Genomic DNA, 10,729 nt, shown 5'->3' with positions numbered 1-10,729 from the left:
AGGAAAAATTGGGAAGAAAATGGAGAGTGATACAAGAAAAACATGAAAAACAAGTCAATAGCTTGGTTAAGGAGACATAAAAAATACTGAAGAAAACAGCACCTTAAAAAACCAAAGTAGGCCAAATGTTTACCAAAAAGCCAATGAGGAGAAGAATGTCTTAAAAAGCAGAATTGGCCAAATGGAAAAGATCACTGAAGAAAAAAATTCCTTAAGAATTAGAACGGAGCAGATGGAAGCAAATGTCTGTAAGAAATTAAGAAATTACAAAACAAAACAAGAGAAGACAATATGAAATATCTTATTAGAAAAACAACTGATCTGGAAAATAAATCCAGGAGAGATCATGTAAAAAATATTGGACTAACTGAAAGCCATAAGAAAAAAGATCCTAGACATGATTTTTTAAGAAATTATCAAGGAGAACTGCCTTGATATTCTAGAACTATGGGGTAAAAGCAATATTGAAAGAATTCATGGATCACCACCTGAAAAAGATACCAAAATGAAAACTGACTGGAATATCATAGCAAATTCCAGAGTTTCTGGTGAAGGAGAAAATATTACAAACAACCAGAAAGAAATAATTCAAGGTTGCCATGTGAGTGAGTGGTCCCCAGGCTATATGACTGGGAAGTCTCTGGGCTCCTGTCTGCCTGTTTGCCACAGTTTGCTCTGCCCTGCGGAGATTCATCTTTGTAAGGCTCCAGGGCAACTCACACGGCTGCAAGTTGATGATGACAGGCAGTGGGTGCAAGCCTCCTGAATGGAAGGACAGAGACCCTGGCTACTCCCAAGAGTCATAGGAGGACCAGCTTCAGGGAGTCCATGAGCCCTGTGGAAAGTAGCAGCCCACAGCCCTGGAGAAGAAACAGGGGCCAGATCCAAACTTGGCCCCAACCTTGGGTTGGTGGAAGAATCAGCAGGTCCAGGCTGGGGTCCCCAAACAAGCAGCAGGCCTGGGTCAGCTTCAGCCACCAGCACTTTGTCAAGACCAGCTATTATTTCCAGGGCAGGCTGCGCAAGGTGTGGGCTTGTTACTTTGACTTTCAGACCTACTGCAAGGGATGCTGGGTGGGCTGCAGCTTGCTTCATGTCTACAGTTCCCAAGCCCTCTCCCACCACAAGGCACTAGCCAGGGCCAGTCACCTGTGCCTCAATGAGCAGCCAGTGCGTGACCTTGGTGCTGTTCTTAAGGTGAGGCCCCTAGAGATGAGGGGGAGACTTCCAGGACCAAAGCAAATGACTTCCCTCAAAAAGCCTTTCCTAAGCTCCACCTCCAATCTCCGTAGCGCACTCAATGGTGGTACTGGGGGATAGAATGCTCAGGAAGGCCTGAGTTCAAATCCAGCTGCAGACATTTAATTAAAAGTGTGTCCCCTGAACAAATCCCTCAATCTCTCAGCCTCGCTTTCCTCATCTGTATAATGGGGATAATAATAGTATGACCTCCCAGTGGTGGTTGTGAGGATAAAATGAGACACTATTTGTAAAGTGCAATACATAGACCCTAGCTATTTTTATTATTTTTATCCCTGCATTCTTTTCCTGATGGGAACATGTCTTGTGGTCTCATTATGTAGCAAGCTCTGTAAGAACTTCTGCCTTCTTGTTATTAATTAGCAGGAGCAATTTGTCTGCTAAATTGGATCAGGGAAGTAGACCAACTGGTGAAGTAGTTCACTTGACCTTTTGGAGAGCACTGGTCCTTAGCATGGATTTCACAGACACACAAAGAACAAATATGGACAGATTGGCACCATTTTCCTGGGTTTTTTTTTGGATCATGTTTTCCAGTCAAATCATGATCACTATATGCCATGTTCTAATAATGAAGATCAAACTAATGCTAAATATAGTTGGAAGATGTCCTCATGGTCTTTACATGACAAAATCTTGCCACCAAACCATAGCATCATGCTGGTACCCAATAATAAACTTCCCATGAGTTTTTAAGACAGTGACTTCCTGCAGAACACAGTCCACCACCACAAGCCCCCATGATAGCAGAACCCATCCAACTGCCAGCTGAGAACTGCCAGCCGAGCAAGTCATGGCAGTGGATAAGCCCTCCTCCATGCCCATTCACCTTTGTGGTCGATTCCACCATAGCACTGTCATCTTCATCCTGGGCAAGGAACACCAGTTTAAGGAGCTGCATCTGCTGTACAGGCTGGACCGACTCACCTTGGGGGTGCTTATGTTTGTCAAGACAACTGCTGTCTCTATGAAGATCCATGAGCAAGTTAGAGATTGGTAACTGGAGAAAGAATGTGTGTGCCTGATGGAAGGAGAGTTCCCTGCTGAAGAAGTCACCTGCAAGGAGCCCATCTTGGTGGTATCCTACATGGTGGAACTCTGCTGTGTGGACCCACAGGGCAAGCCCTGTGAAACTGTGTTCCAGAGGCTGTTAAAATGGTCACTCTAGCATGGTCCAGTGCTGATCTCTTACTGGCCGTACCCACCAAATATCAGTACACTTGCAGTTCCTGTGCCACCCAATTGTCAATCACCTCATCTATAATACAGCAATGTGGGGCCTGGCTAGGAGTCGAGGTCGTCAAATCCAGAAGACAGATGATGAACTGCTATGGAATCTGTCAGAGGAATACCAGGCCAAACAAAGCTCCAATATTCTAGGTCTCTGAAGCGGACCTACCCACAGGTCTTAAACCCACATTAGACCCATTTTTCAAGTAGGACTTGAAAGAGCCAGCTGCAACCACAAGAGACCCAGACAAGCCAAACCAAGCAGCCTTCCTTGATTTGGACACAACAGAGCTGGCTCCCCAGAAGACATTTGAGTTAGGGCTTGAGAATAAAGACCATGGACCCTCTCTGTGAGGAATGTTGTTTGGTGAGACAAGATTCCTTGCCTCTGGAGCTGGTGATGTACCTTCATGCCTTTGCTATAAAGGGCCTGGCTTTGAGTACTCTTCACCAAAACCTGCCTGGGCACAAGATGACTAGAAGGAAGACTGAGGGGTATTGCTCTTGGATTGCCTTCTGCTTTGGAGTCAGGCCACCATCCCTCACAGAGCTGCTATGTCTAGCCCCCTCTTAATGAGGGAAAGTGGACATTCTTTGTTGGCACTCAGGAACTAGAAAGGGGGAGTCTTGGGCTTTGAAAAAGTTATTTTTTTCAGAGCAAAGAGAAAATTATATACCTCATTTGCCGTCCTACTTACAGTCAAATTTTGGCTCCTCTTAATTCCAAAAATGCTCCTTTCCAATGTCTTTTTTTGGGAGGATTTTCTGAGCTTTCAGTTATGACTGCTTCATCTCTGTGACTGTACCTGGATCCCTTCAGCCTTCGTTGTTATGCAAGCAGAGCTTTTCTCCCTCTTGCAGAAAGTTTTTGTCCCTTCCACTGTGATTTGGTTTCTGTTTCTCTAGCATATGTAGTATATACAAACCTAGGTTTGTAAAATGCTGTTTTAGTCAGGTAGGAAATATTTTTCAAATGCACTTTTTTTACATCATAATCCCTTCCCAATTGTGTGTCCATCTGTCCCCCCTACTCCAGCAAAAAAACTTAAGTTTAACTACAAATGACAGATGTTCCCAGGCCCCACATTTCTCCACCAAGAGGTGATAACGCAACTGAAGTCATCAGGAACCAACACTGATCATTGTATTTGATCTAAGTTCTGTTATCATTTACAGTAATGTAACCATTGCCTATATGACTCTTCTGGTTCTGCTTTCTTTGTACTGTTATCAGTTTATACAAAAGTTCCTATGAAAAAAAAGAAATAAAAAGAAAAAAAAAGAAGCAATCAGCATAACACAAGATTTAACAGTTTCTACATTAAAGGATTGGGGGGCTGGGAATATGATATTCCAGAGGGCAAAGGAGCTAGAATTACAACCAAGAATCACCTATCCAGCAAAACTGAGTATAATTCGTTGGGAGGGAAATGTAAATTTAATGAGATAAAGGACCTTCAAGCATTCTTGATAAAAACATCAGAACTAAATAATTTAGAAAATTTGACTTTCAAATACAAGACTCAAGAGAAACACCAAAAGTTAAACAGGAAAGAAAAATCATAGGGTACTTAATAATCAAAAAAGAATCAAAATGTTTACATCCCTACATGGGCAAATGATATTTTTAACTCATAAGGATTTTCTCATTATTAGGATAATTAGAAGAAATACACAGACACACATGAACACACACACACATACATACACACACATTATATATATATATATATACACAAATAATATATAATATAAATTATATTATAATAATATATTATACTATATTATATAATTATGATATATAATTATACAATATTATATTATAATTATATAATATATAATAGTATAAATTATATAATATAAATTATAAATAATATATAATATAAATTATGTATATATATATGTATATATATATATATATATATATACATATATATATATATATATATATATATATATAACTCTACAGGAAAGTAGAAGGGGAAGAGGATAAAAGAAATGGAGAGAGGGGGTGATAGAAAAGAAGGCAGATTGGGGGATGGGTAATCATAAGTAAACACTTTTGAGGAGGAAAAGGGTAAAAAGAGGACAGAATAAATGAGGTGGGGATAGAGTACAGGGAAATACAGTTAACACTAGTTAACTGTGAAAAAAAAACACGAAGGAAGTTTCTCTGATAAAGGCCTCATTTCTCAAACATAGACAACTGAGTTAAATTTATAAAAATAGCCTTTACTGAATTGATAATTGATCAAAAGCTATGATAATTTTTCAGATGAAGTAAACAAAGCTATCTGTAGCCACATGAAAAATACTTTAACTCACTATTGATTGGAGAAATTTAAATTAAAGAAATTCAAAGGTACTACCTCATACCTACTAGATTGCCTAACAGGGCAGAAAAGGCAAATGGCAAATGTCTGAGGAGATGTGGGAAAAATGAAACTTTAATGCATTGCTGGTGGAGTTGTGAGCTGACTCAAACATTCTGTAAAGCAATTTGGAACTATGCCAAAATGGTTATAAAACCATGCATATCCCTTGACCACCAATACACTATTTTCTCTGTATTCCAAAAGAGATTTAAAAAAAGGATCTATAGGTACAAGAATATTTATAGTAGCTCTTTTCTGGGGGCAAATAATTAGATATTAAGGGGATGACATCAGTGGGGGTATGGCTGGTATGCAGTTATGATGGAATGCTATTGTAATATAAGAAATGATGAGCAGGATGCTCTCAGATAAACTGGAAAGATGTGCATGGGCTGATGTGAAGTGAAATATACTGTGTACCAAGTAGCAACAATATTTTAATGCAATATTAAAAGCAATATTTTATGATCAGCTGTGAACGACTTAGTTATTTTCAGCAATACAATGACACAAGATAACTCTGAAGGACTTATAATGATAAATACTCTCCATTCCCAGAGAAAGAACTGGTGGTATCTGACTACAGATTAAAGTGCACTTTTTCTTTTGCTTTATTTTTCTTCGAGGCTTTTTGTCCATGTTTTCTTTTACAACATGACTATTATGGAAATGTTTTGCATGACTACACATTTATAACATATCAAATTGCTTGCCTTCTTGATAAAGGGGGTGGGGTGCAGAATTGAAGAGGAGAGAGAAATTAGAACTCAAAGCTTTAAAGATAAAGGCTAAAAATTGTTTTTACATGCTAGGAGAAAAATAAAATACTAAATAAAATTTTAAAAAGTTAAATGGCTTGCCTATAGTCATGAAACTACTATTTGTCATACATTTATTCCTTCCCAACTCCAAAGTCTACCTCTTTATTCAAAGCTCCATACTGCTTTCTTCCTAGTAAAAACTGCCAGTAGATTTTTTCAAGGAAATATGGTGATTCCCATGTTGCTGGGCAGATCTAGTCTTCTAAATTGCACCTGAACAGTGATTATATCTAGGTTGCATACAATTCTCTACCCTTCCTCCTTCAATATATTTCAGACACATGCTGGTTCTTTTGAAAGCTGAGGAGGTTTATTTATTGAACATGTAAGACTAAAATACATATTGAAGACTTTGGGGAAATATCTTAAGAGACAGATATGCTGATCATCCAAACAGCCTCTATGCACAGAGAATATTAGTACTAATGCAGAAATACTTAAAATCCATTCATATGTCAAACACACAGACAGGACTGACATTGATTGCATACTTCTACTGCTTTTGATGGATGGATGCCAAGTTCACAGAGGAGCTTAAGGATCCCTAGGCACATGACAATCCCTCAAAAGCATGAACACAACTCTAATATTCGCTCATGTTCTTTCTTTTTTTCTTTTGAAAGATGCACCCTTATTATCAAAAGAAATTAAGAATTTATTAGAATAGGAATCTTGGGAAGATGGAGGAATGAAAGATATCCTATGGGTATTTCTCCACTAACACATTAAATGATTTCAGTTAAGAGTTCCAAAATGAAGAAGAAAAACTAAAGGGAAAAAAAAGTCTTTAAAGCATGGTGAGTCTTAGGGAAAACAAACAACAGAAGATGAATTTGCTAGAGCAGTGTTTCTTTACTATGACAGTCCTTCCTCCTTTCATCTTCCCTGGCTTCCAGAGCTCAATTTAAGTCCAGGAAAACTTAGAACCCTTATACCTGAAGTCATTTTGGACAATTAGTTTTGGAATTAACCTTTTGAAGTAGTAGAATCTGAGCTCCCTTCCAGGGTGGGCAGAGATTCAGTTGCTCTGAATCTTCTTGTCCCTGCCATTCATTTCCTGATATTGATTCAAAGTATTATTATTATTATTATTATCATCATGAAGATTATCATTTTATTATTAGACATAAAGCCAGAATGGCTAATAATGATAATCAATATGATGATGTTAATAACAACAATAAGTAACATTTATATAGTGCTTACTATGTGCAAGGCACTGTGTTACACACTTTACATTTATCTCACAACTCTGGGAAGTACATACTATTATTATCTCCACTTTATATATGAGGAAACTGAGATGAACAGAAGTTAAGTGATTTATCCACCATTGCTAGTAAGTATTTGAGGCTGAATTTGCACTCATGTATTCTTGACTCCAGGCTTGATGCTTTCTCCACCGTTTCGTCTAGCAGCCTGTTGTTCCAGGTAGCTATCCCATGTGGTTAAGACACTTTTAAGCAATTAACTTAAGGACTTGATACTTTGTCACTATCAATTATCAGGTTAAGGGGGAGGAGCCAGGATGGCAGAGTAGAAAGACATACATATGCTAGCTCTGAACCCACAGCCCATAAAATATCTGTAAAGAAGAACTTCTAACAAATTCTGGAGCAGCAGAAGCCACAGAACAACAGAGCAGGTGAGATTTCTGTTCCAGAGAGACCTGAAAACCTGACGCAAAAGGGTCATCGTGCACCGGACCTGGAGCAGAGCCCAGCCCTGCCATTGCCGCGAGGCACCGAGAGGAGCAGATCCCACCAGGCTTCAGGGAGAGAATCTCCAGCAGCAGCACAGGTCCCTCCACCCACAGGTGACAAGGGTTGGTGAAAGGGTCTCTTTGGCTGGTCGAGAGGGGAGTGGGGTGTCCCCATAACTCAGGCCCCCTAGGGAGGCAGCAGCGGGGGTGGCAGTGGACAGGGGCTCCCCAAGCAGGCAGGAGCTCAGATCCATTGTTGAAGGTCTCAGCATAAACCCCCTGAGGGAACTGAGCCCGTGAGGCGGCCCTGCCCCCACCTGAGCACCTGAACTTAATCTCACACTGAATAGCAGCCCTGCCCCTGCCCAAAGCCCTGAGGCTGGGAAGCAGCATTTGAATCTCAGACCCCAAGTGCTGGCTGGGCAGACCTGGAGGCATGGTGGGTGTGGAAAGAAAACTCAGAAGTCAAGTCACTGGCTGGGAAAATGCCCAGAAAAGGGAAAAAAAAAAGACCATAGAAGGTTACTTTCTTGGTGAACAGATAATTCTTCCCTTCCTTTCTGATGAAGAAGAACAATGCTTACCATCAGGGAAAGATGCAGAAGTCAAGGCTTCTGTATCCCACACACCCAAAATAAATATTCCATGGGCTCAGGCCATGGAAGAGCTCAAAATGATTTTGAAAATCAAGTTAGAGAGGTGGAGCAAAAACTGGGAAGAGAAATGAGAGAGATGCAAGAAAAGCATGAAAAGCAGGTCAACACCTTGCTAAAGGAGACCCAAAAAAATGCTGAAGAAAATAACACCTTGAAAAATAGGCTAACTCAATTGGCAAAAGAGGTTCAAAAAGCCAATGAGGAGTAGAATGCTTTCAAAAGCAGAATTAACCAAATGGAAAAGGAGGTTCAAAAGCTCACTGAAGAAAATAGTTCTTTCAAAATTATCAGGTCAAGCTGAGGTCTGATAATTAGATGAACTCAGACTGGGAAGAAGGAAAGGGCAATGTATGGAGAAGTATGGAGCTCAGGGAAATAAGGCAGGAAGGAGACCAGAAGTACAGTGCTGCACATAAGTAGTTAATATAATATATAAGGAAAGAAGCAGCCAGTAAAAAGAGAAAGAGATTGATAAAGAAGGCATCCATATGCTTTTAGGAGTAATACTTTCAGCAGTAGAATAAACAACACCTGGGGATGAGTCTGGGGGTTGAAGAAATTTAGTTTCAGAGTGGAAGGAGGAGGCCAGAAGGATTGGAATTGGCAAACATGGAGACCACTGCTAAATGGCCTTAGGCTCTCTTCTGGTGTAGTATACCAGCAGTTCATGTCATTTTAACCATCTGAGGGGCAGATTTTATCAAAACCTGGTGTTCTGAAGGGAAAGAGGAAAAAGTAGCAAGAGCAAGAGATGGGAGATATAACGATAGAAGAAATTTTGGAGGAAGGTCACCAAAGAAAAATCAGCAGTGATTGATAAAGATGAGTAAATGCTGACTAAAGAGGAAAAATGAGCAAATATTCAAGAGAAAGGCAAATAGAAAGACTTTGAAAGGGCACTAAGTCAAGGTGTTATGTGAAGCTATCACAATTTCTGTAAGGACACCTGAAATAACAATAGGACAACTCCTAGAACCTCCAGAATGTTCTTGGAGGCCAAATAAAAAAAGTGAGTTCATCAAAGAAATGAAGGTAGCAATTAAATCTCCTAAGAAGTAACCAGCAAGTATATCCAGAGGTTAATTCTGAATAAAAAATAGACATTAACCATTACTGTATATTCTCTGAAAAAAGGAGTTGCAGATTTGGAATACAAAAATGCAAGGTAATTGAAACATAAGGAAATAAAACTTTTAAAGCAAAATTGGAAAAATGTAACAGCTCTATGCAGCAAGAACACTAAGCTCTAGCTATCAATCTAAATTTTGTCTCTTGTTCACAGAAAAATTCTTAAGAAAAACATGCAGTTTATTTCTAGTTTCTTTGCTCCTACTTCTTTTTTAAATTTATTTTTAAAATTTGTTTATTTTCTGTTTTCAACATGCACTTTCACTAAATTTTGAATTTCAAATTTTATCCCTATCTTTCCCCCTCAGGACAGTAGGCGTTCTGATTACCATTTCCTCCAATCTGTCCCTCCATTCTATCACCCTGTAATGGTAATTTAATTGGAAAATATTTCCTATTCATTAATAGGCCCATTAAGTCACATGGAACCTGTGTTGGGAGGAATTTGCTGGAAGTGTGGAGCAGAACCAGGAGGATGTGAGTGAGTATTGGGTCAGGGGGGAGAGGAGGCAGGCAGGACTGTACAGCAGGGCTCAGGCTCCTGAGTGTTTGCTTGTGAGAAGGCCCTAGGAGGGGGGAGGCTTGGAATGTCTTTGCTCCCTGTAGTGATCACGTGTATTAATTTCTTGGAAACTATGATGGATTTTGCTTTCTGGTTCTGGGATTTGGCTTTCTGGTGTCTAAGTAAATGTTTTTCTTCTGCCTTTGATATGGAGAGTCTTTTATATTTTGTGATTGAGTACTGCACTGGTATATTTATAGTTACCACCAGTGCTGTGAATATTGTTTGGCAATACTCCACACCCCCAACCCTGCCTAATTCCCTTCCCTTCTATTTTTCTTTAAAGGAAGGTAGATTTCTATACCCCATTGCCTATATATATTATTAACTATTTGCATGTAAAAACAATATTTAACATTCAATTTTAAAGCCTTGAGTTTCCACATTCTCTCCCTTTCCCCTCCTCATCCATCCTCATTGAGAAGGCAAGCAATTCAATATTGGTTATGCATATGTAGTCATACAAAACACTTCCATAATAGTCATGTTGTGAAAGTCTGATTATATTTCCCTCCATTCTATCTTGCCTCCTATTTATTCTATTCTCTCCTTTGACTTGTCCCTCTATCAAAGTGTTTGCTTCTGATATCCCTTCCCCCAATTTTCCATCCCTTCTAGTATCCCCCTTCTCTATTTCCTTCACCCCTGCTTTCCTGTAGGGTAAGAAAACTTCCATACCCAATTGAGTGTGTTTGTTATTTCCTTCCTGAATCCAAATCTGATGAAGGTAAGGCTCACTTATTCCCTCTCATCTTCCCCTCCATTCTTTGAGTTCTTTCTTGCCCCTTTTATGTGAGATGATTTACTACATTCTACCTCTCCCTCTCTCTTTCTCCTAGGACATTCATCTCAATCCTTAATTTTCTTTTTTGGATATCATCCCTTCATATTCAGCTCACCCTGTGACCTCTGTGTATGTATATGTGTATACACATATATATATTGTATACACACACACATACATATATTCCCTCCAAATATCCTAATACTGAGAA

The 10,729-nt window shown here is 39.4% G+C and overlaps 1 pseudogene; it reads left to right on the top strand.

The window, feature by feature from the left end:
* Positions 1–642: 642 nt before the first annotated feature.
* LOC140524162 (pseudouridylate synthase RPUSD2-like) lies at positions 643–2,982 on the top strand (annotated as a pseudogene).
* The last annotated feature ends 7,747 nt before the right edge of the window (positions 2,983–10,729 follow it).

This window comes from Notamacropus eugenii, chromosome 2 (genome assembly GCF_028372415.1).
Source record: "Notamacropus eugenii isolate mMacEug1 chromosome 2, mMacEug1.pri_v2, whole genome shotgun sequence".
Classification (NCBI taxonomy): domain Eukaryota; kingdom Metazoa; phylum Chordata; class Mammalia; order Diprotodontia; family Macropodidae; genus Notamacropus; species Notamacropus eugenii.
This window is presented reverse-complemented; position numbering and strand designations above follow the sequence as displayed.